The sequence below is a fragment of the Pteropus vampyrus genome, unplaced genomic scaffold (genome assembly GCF_000151845.1).
Source record: "Pteropus vampyrus isolate Shadow unplaced genomic scaffold, Pvam_2.0 Scaffold821, whole genome shotgun sequence".
In the NCBI taxonomy this organism is placed as follows: domain Eukaryota; kingdom Metazoa; phylum Chordata; class Mammalia; order Chiroptera; family Pteropodidae; genus Pteropus; species Pteropus vampyrus.
In genome coordinates this window covers 61,936-67,754 of record NW_011889602.1, presented here as the reverse complement: position 1 = coordinate 67,754, position 5,819 = coordinate 61,936, and the positions used below count along the sequence as shown (strand labels likewise).

General features: G+C 34.9%; 1 pseudogene; it reads left to right on the top strand.

Annotated features, from left to right (window-relative positions):
• The first annotated feature begins 2,807 nt into the window (after positions 1–2,807).
• Positions 2,808–3,587, top strand: LOC111734158 (annotated as a pseudogene).
• The last annotated feature ends 2,232 nt before the right edge of the window (positions 3,588–5,819 follow it).

The window sequence follows — 5,819 nt, the reverse complement described above, 5'->3', positions numbered from 1 at the left end:
TATTATATCCTCTTTGATTTTTTGGGAAGAGTTTGAGGAGAATTTGTATTAAATCTTCTTTGAATATTGGGTAGAATTCACAGGTGAAGCCATCTGCTCCTGGATTTGTACTTTTTGGTAGGTTTTTGATGATTGCTTTAATTTCCATACTGCTATGTTTGAGTCCCAGTATGTGGTCAATCCTCGAGAATGTTCCATGTGCACTAGAGAAGAATGTATAAGCAGCTGTTTTGGTATGGAAGGCTCTGTAAATGTCAATTATGTCCAGTTGGTCTAATGTGTCATTTAAGGATGTTATTTCTTTACTGATTTTTCTGTTTGGGTGATCTGTCTATATCTGAGAGTGGGGTATTTAGGTCCTCTACTTCGATAGTTCTGTTAGTAATTGCTTTACATATTTCAGGGCTCCCTAATTGGGAGCATAGATATTAATAAGTGTTATGTCTTCTTGGTGCATGATTCCCTTTATCTCTATGAAATGTCCCTCAGTATCTTTCTTTACCTTTTTTACTTTGAATTCTATTTCATCCAGTATTAGTACCACTATTCTTGCTTTTCTATGAATTCCCTTTGCTTGAAATATCATTTTCTACCCTTTCGCTCTAAGTCTATATTTGTCTTGGAGCTGAGATTTGTCTCCTGGAGGCAGTATATGGTTGGGTTTTGTTTTTTGCTCCATTCTGTAACTCTGTGTCTTTTTATTGGTGAGTTCAGTCCACTTACATTTAGGGGAATTATTGAAATGAGATCTTCTTATGGCCATTTTATCTTTTGCTTTATGGTAGCTTGGTCTTTCCATGATTCCTTGCCCTCGTGTTTCTGTTTTTTTTTTATTTTGGTTGGATTTTGTGGGTTTTCCTTCTTGTCCTTGTTTTGTTACGTACTTTGGTTCTGAGTCTTTGGCATGTGGTTACCATTACGAATATGCAAAGTATAGTTATATATTTATACAGTCATCCCTTTTCTTCCGCACTTACCTTATCTCCATTCCCCTTTGGGAATCTGGATCTCTGAATTCCCTTTTTCATGCATTGTTTTCTCAATTGGTCCCTATGTATGCTGAACATTCATTACTATCTTGCTATAGCAATTCTCTTCTTATTTTTTAAGCTTTAATGCCCTGTTCTTAATAAGGATTGCACTCCTCTGCTTCTATTTGCCTGATAGTCACTTTACTCCTAATTGTGTATTTTGTTGTTGTTGTTGTTACTATTTTACTTTAGGTGAGCTGACGCTTTTCAGTATTTCCTTAGTGCAGGCCTCGTAGTGGAGAATTCCTTCAATTTTTGTATGTCTGGAAAGGTCTTAATTTCTCCTTCATCTAAAGGAGAACTTAGCTGGGTACATTATTCTTGGCTGGTAGTTCCTTTCATTTAATATTTTGATTATTTGATTCCACTCCTTTCTGGCTTCTAAGGTTTGTGCTGAGAAGTCTGAGGATAATCTAATGGGTTTTCCTTTATAGGTTACCGTCTTCTTTTCTCTGGCTGCCTTGAGAATTCTGTCTCTGTCATTGATTTTTGATAATTTTAATACAATGTGTCTTGGTGAAGGCCTTTTTGTGTTGAGATAATTGAGTGTTCTATTGTCTTCTCGAATTCCAAGCTCTAGTTCATTCTTTAGATTTGGGAAATTCTTGTTCACTATTTGTCTGAAAATGCTTTCTCATCCCAGATTCTTTACCTCCCATTCGAGAATTCCCATTATTCTTATATCTCCTCTCCTGAAGGTATCAGCAAGTTTTTGAATTTCTCTTTTATTATTTTCATTCTTCGTTTTCTCTCTTCTTCCTTCTGATTTATTTCTAAATTTCTGTCTTCCATATCACTGATCCTTTTTTCTATTTAGTCTACTCTATTTCCCAAGCTTGTTAGTACATTTTCCAACTCTTGCAGTGTGTTCTTTATCTCCAGAAGGTCTATTTGGTTCTTTTTGAGGGTTTCAATCTCCTTGCTAAAGAACTCATTCTGCTCATCTAGTGGTTTTTTCAATTCTTGAAATTGTTGATATGATTCATTTCAGATCTCACTGAGTTTTTTCAGAAGTACCATCCTTAATTCTCTGTCATTAAAGTTGCACATTTCTATGTCTGTAAGCTTATTTTCTGGAGATTTTTCTCTTTCTTTCAGAGATGCCTTGTCACCTTGGTTGTTCATGGTGTTTAATGGGCTATTTCTCTGCCTGGGCATTAATGGGAGTGTCTTCTGCTTTTTTTTTTTTTTTTCCCCAGAAAGAAGATTTATTATATAATGGTCCCTAACCTGTTGCAAAGAAGGTGTTTTTCTTTTGGTTCCCAGTAGGTGGCATCTAAGCATCTTGGATCTCTGCTTTATACAAAGTGTTAATAATGTCTGTTTCTTATAGATGTTTAATCATGCTCGCTACCCTCAATCTCAGTTCCTGTCAGTATTAGCGACAGTTTCATTAGCATTTGCTCAGATTCTCTTGGGGTTCTGTAGTGTTCCATCTTGGAAGATATGGGGGGAGGGGCCCTCTGGGACAGGGGGGATGGGGGCTGTAGCTCATCCTTGGTTTTGCAGCCGCGGCTGGTAAAAGTCAACTATTATTTCTTTGCCATCCCTGCTTTTCTGCCATCCCCGTTTCTTTGCCTTCTGCCCTGATGACTGGGCACTGCCGCCGGCCACAGGGAGCTCACAGCTCTACCAGACATGACTGTTCAGGGAACTCACCACACCTTCTCCCTTCTCCCTCCTCCTACAGGTAGCTTCAGCTGCAAGAGGCAGATTCTGTTTCTCCCAGTCCACCACCCGACACCCGGGATTCTGACCTGTAGTAGCTCTTATGCTATGTTGACACTAATAGGCATCTTAAGCCTAGAGTCCATGTAGTGCTAGATTGAGATTTTATTCTGTGCCAGGTATGTTGTCGCTATGACTGAAAATTCCTTAATCCTAATTTCATCAAATCAGAACATAGCATCCATGAGCCCATGTACATTTTCCTAAGGATGCTAGGAATCACAGATATTGGAGTTGGTACCAACATTGTGCTCAAGACGCTTGGAATCTTCTGGTTTCATGTACCAGAGATTTATTTTGATACTTGCTTGCTTCAAATGGGGCTCATCCACACATTTTATTGCATAGAATCGGACATCCTGCTGGCCATGGCCCTGGACCATCATGTGGCCATTTGTTATTCACTAGGACTGCCATTCTAATAGCTCAATCCCTAGTACTGATAAAGTGTCGGTTTTAATTTTATTATACAGCATTAGTCCCAGGTTAACAGAATCCGTGGTTTGTTTTTGGCCTTCATTATTTCAGGGTTTGACCTCATATTCATCACAATGTCCAATATACAGATATTTATCACAGTTTTTGATTTGCCCCAGAAGGAGGCTAGGTTGAAAGTATTTAATACTTGCACTGCTTACATCTATGTCTTCCTTTAGCTCTACCGCCTTGCCATCTCTTCACTCAAAGGTTTGGTTCTCATATCCCTCCTTATATCCATATCCTCTTTTCTAGCATTAAGTGCTGGTCCCTCCATTTCTCAATCCAATTGTCTACGGTGCAAAAACCAAGCAGATCTGCATTCCTGTGGTAAAAATGTTTTGTTTATAAAATTCACTGTGATTAATACTTCCATGCTTTTCTCTCTATGCAATAGTAAGAACTGTTTGAAACAAAATAAACACCATAATACTAATGTTATTTCAGATGCTTGAATTTTTATTTAATTGCTTTGTAAAATTTGTGAAACAAAGTAAACAACATAATACTAATGTTATTTCCGATGCTTGAGTTTTTATTTAATTGTTTTGTGAAATTTACAAGGATAATCATTAATTTTCAGATTAACATATGATGGATAGATATAGAGGATATTATGCTAAGTAAAATAAGCTAGACAGAGAAAGACAAATACCATATGATTTCACTTATATTCGGAATCTAAAACAAACAAAACAAACAGGCTTATAGAAACAGAAACCAAAGGGATGGTTGCCAGAGGAGAGGGAGATCGGAGTACTAGTGAAAAAATGAAGAGGAATATAGTTAGTAATATTATCTCAAGTTTGCATGGAGACAGATGATTACTAGAGTTAATGGGGTCATCTTACTGTAAGGTACAGAAATGTCAAATCACTGAGTATACATCTGAAACTAATATAACCAATATAATATTATATGCAAACTATATTTAAATTATGAGAGATAAGTAAAAAAAGAATGGCCATGGACACTGTGCAAAGTTGTTGAATTTTTTCTGAAAGCTATAATGTATCATCAGAGAGATTTTCTTTATATGAAAGGTATCAAATCGTATACTTTAAACCTATATAATTTTATTAACCAATGTCACCCGAATAAATTTAATTTAAAAAAAGGGGAAAAAAAGAAAGGCACACGTGTGTGTTGAATGTGTGTGTGTGTTGTGTATCTATTTGTGGCAACATATCTTCTCAGTGGTGGTAAAACGTGCTTTTTAATCAATCAAGGCTATTTCACTAATGAAGAGATGGAGCATTTTGTCTAAGATTAATGACTTGAGAACTTAAAGCTAGTAGATTGTTCCTGAAAACTTCAGCTCACTGAACACTTTGTTAAAGATTATAAAAATGTTCACATGTGCAAACATGTTCATTCTTTCATCTATAACATTAAAATAACTACATATATAAAAATATTGGACTACATGTCACATCAATGGTGGATACCCTGGCAGGTTTTATGAATTGGGCCTTATCAGATGACTACTGAGGATGATTATTTTATCAATCTAGAGGCTACATTGAGGCATATTTTGAGACTGTTTTAAATATCAATATATATTAAATATGATTCGATTGAATTCAATGAAGGGTTGTTGTTCTTAAATAATATTATTTTCTTAGGAACAAAACTAAAATAATATCAGAGGTAATTACTTAATGTTCTAGCCAGTGTTCAAAAAACTTATGTTAGGGCCAAATAAATAGCTTAGGCTTTGTGGGAAAAGAAGCAATACAAAAATATTGTGTAGGTATTTATATAATAAGAGACTAAATGTATTTCTATGAAATTTTGATGAAATTTATATGTAATAAAAATAATAATCATCATCATAATTATGTAGTTTTTCTATAATGTAGGTCTACTAATTATAAGAATGTAATTCATTTATTTTTCCAAGGAGTGACATTCTGCTTAAATTGCCTAAAAGTTAGATTTTCTCTAATATCAAATTGATTGTAAAAGTTCATCTGTAAAAACTATTCTTAGCTAACGGGTTATAAAAACACAGACAGTAGGCCAGCTTTGGATGGTCCACTGTAATTCTAAGCTTGTTTGGAGAAGTTTGAAAAGTCTAACAATTATTAGTTCTGGCAGTTGTCCTGAAAATATGTGGAAATATAAGACTGACAAGAGACAGAATGTGAAACTAGAAAGTTTTTGCACCATGTTCAATTGTTAGTATTTCATAAAATATCTAAAGTCCAGATTGTTCAATCATTGTGATTTTCAAATTATAAGGACCAGTTCTAAAGTGAGACCTACAAATAGAAGATAGAAAATAACTGAACATTGCAAGGACAAAAGGATAATCAGGACTCTCTTTCCTCCAACATACTTGAACCAGGACAACTATAGAATAAATTCTTGACCATAAAATGGCTTGGAAAACAAAAAAAAATTTGTAAAGAGTAATTTTAATAATTTTTAGAAATTTTGAAATTAACTTTCAAAGGGATTGTAACAGTTTCAAAATGACTAAAAGAACTATTTGTCTGAATTTTCAAAGACACTGGTTATTATTGACATTTTTAACCTTCAACAGTTCGATAGGTGAAATATGATTCTCCTTATAATCAG